This window comes from Terrapene carolina, unplaced genomic scaffold, assembly GCF_002925995.2.
Source record: "Terrapene carolina triunguis isolate 2854851 unplaced genomic scaffold, T_m_triunguis-2.0 Scaffold751, whole genome shotgun sequence".
Taxonomy (NCBI): Eukaryota; Metazoa; Chordata; order Testudines; family Emydidae; genus Terrapene; species Terrapene triunguis.
The window spans coordinates 2,543,833-2,545,979 of NW_020665102.1; the positions used below are offsets into that span (position 1 = coordinate 2,543,833).

General features: G+C 43.5%; 1 pseudogene; it reads left to right on the top strand.

Annotated features, from left to right (window-relative positions):
- Positions 1-1,716, top strand: part of LOC112124918 — a 377,084-nt pseudogene extending 375,368 nt beyond the window's left edge.
- The last annotated feature ends 431 nt before the right edge of the window (positions 1,717-2,147 follow it).

Here is a 2,147-nt window from a genome sequence, read left to right on the forward strand (position 1 = left end):
AGCTCTGCCCTGAGCACACATAGGAGAATCCACACAGGTGAGAAACCATATGGATGCTCTGAGTGCGGGAAAAGCTTCAATCACAGCTCTGCCCTGAACACACACAGGAAAATCCACACAGGTGAGAAACTGTATGAATGCTCTGAGTGCGGGAAAAGCTTCAGTGATAGCTCAAACCTTATTACACATCACAAAATCCACGAGAGAGAACTGTTATAAATCCCTTGACTAGGGCTGACCAAAGATTTTTTTTTTTTTAATCACATTTGCTAATTCCCACATAGTGATTTTTGCACCATCTTCACCGTGGTCTCTCAGCTCCACCAGATGAGTTGCCTGCTTCTACCTTTTGCAGCTCACTCTTCTTTGGGGTCAGTCCTGTGATCTTTTCTATCAACTCCTTTCCTTTTGCGTCATAGGAGCGTGTGTCCCTCCTGCCAGAAATGTTCATCAGCTCCAGGTGGGAGAGAGAGGTTTGATCCCAACAAGCTACACTGAGGCAAAAACTACTTGTGCCTTACATCCACTAGGACTGCACATGGCCTTGGCTGCTCAAGTTAGTGATCTTAGTGTAAAAAGATAATTATAGTTGTAGTGCAGATGCAGCCCAGGTGCAGTGGTTGGCATTAGCTTTCCCCTTGACCTGACCTAAACTCCATGACTTTTCCTAGTCTAAACAAACCCTGAGCATCACGGTTATACTGTTCCCCCAGTTCAAAGCAATTGTTAGTCATCAAGTTCCCCCTTGGGGAACAAATTGTTTCATTCCCAGTTGCTCTGATGTTGCTTCAGGTTGTGCTGGAGAGCAGATATTTTTACTACCATTTTCCTCACTTAAAATATATTGAACTATAAGAAAGAGTAGGAACAGGGTAGGGATAGAGAAAAATGTAATTTCACCCTCTGTAACAACAAAGAAGATAGGGTAATTCAGAGGGATTCCCTTATTCTCCATCACCATCCCAATCCTCCATTGTTTAATTGGTTAGGTCAATATTTTTTCTAAAGGGCTGGGAAGAGTATTCCTTAGTAAATGACTTGTAACTAAGCAAAATACCCATGCATTGGGCTCCCAAAGCAGTTGTGGAATGGGCTCTACAGGAGGTTGCTCCTGAAGATAACTCCTTCCTAATCAGGTGCATGTTGCCTATTATTTGGGAAATGCAATCCCTATCTAGGTAGAGATGGAAAAAATGGAAGTGACATTTCTGTTCAACTCACCCCTGGGAGATGCTGCAAATGTGTAGAAAATGAAATCCATGTTGAATGTGATATAGCTGCAGAAAGATGCCTATTTTTAATAGATACGTGACATTTGGTGTCTTACAGGGATTCTAAGCCGCACCTGAATTTAGTTCCTAATTTAAATCTCTGCCACCAGATTAAAGAAATAAAAGGGCATATTTGGGGGAGTTATACCTCACTATCGCTACTGATACGTTGTGTGGTTGTTGAAGAATTCTGCACCAGAGAAGTGTAAAATTACTCCAAGTAAGGTCAAAGATTTGACAAGAACTCAGGTAGAAATTGCAAGTACGAGTGGTTGATTTTCACCCGAGAGATGGATGTGGCCCAGGTAAACTATTTTTAGAACACTGCTCCCTTGTTAAGTGGAATTGATCACAGTACTAAAGGATGCTATGATTAAATTGGGCACAACAGTCTTTTACCATTTGGATCCAAAGTTTCATGAAGCACAGAGAGAATCATAGAAGATTAGGGTTGGAAGAGACCCCAGGAGGTCATCTAGTCCAGCCCCCTGCTCAAAACAGGACCAACACCAACTAAATCATCCCAGCCAGGGCTTTGTCAAGCAGGGCCTTAAAAACCTCTACGGATGGAGATTCCACCATCTTCCTAGGGAACCCATTCTAGTGCTTCACCATCCTCCTATTGAAACAGTGTTTCCTAATATCCAACCTAGACCTCCCCCACTGCAACTTGAGACCATTGCTTGTTGTTCTGTCATCTGCCACCACTGAGAACAGATGAGCTCCATCCTCTCTGGAACCCCCTTTCAGGCAGTTGAGGGCTGCTATCAAATCCCCCCTCACTCTTCTCTTCTGCAGACTAAAGAAGCCCAGTTCCTGCAGCCTCTCCTCATCAGTCATGTGCCCCACCCCCCTAATCATTTTTGTCAAGTATCA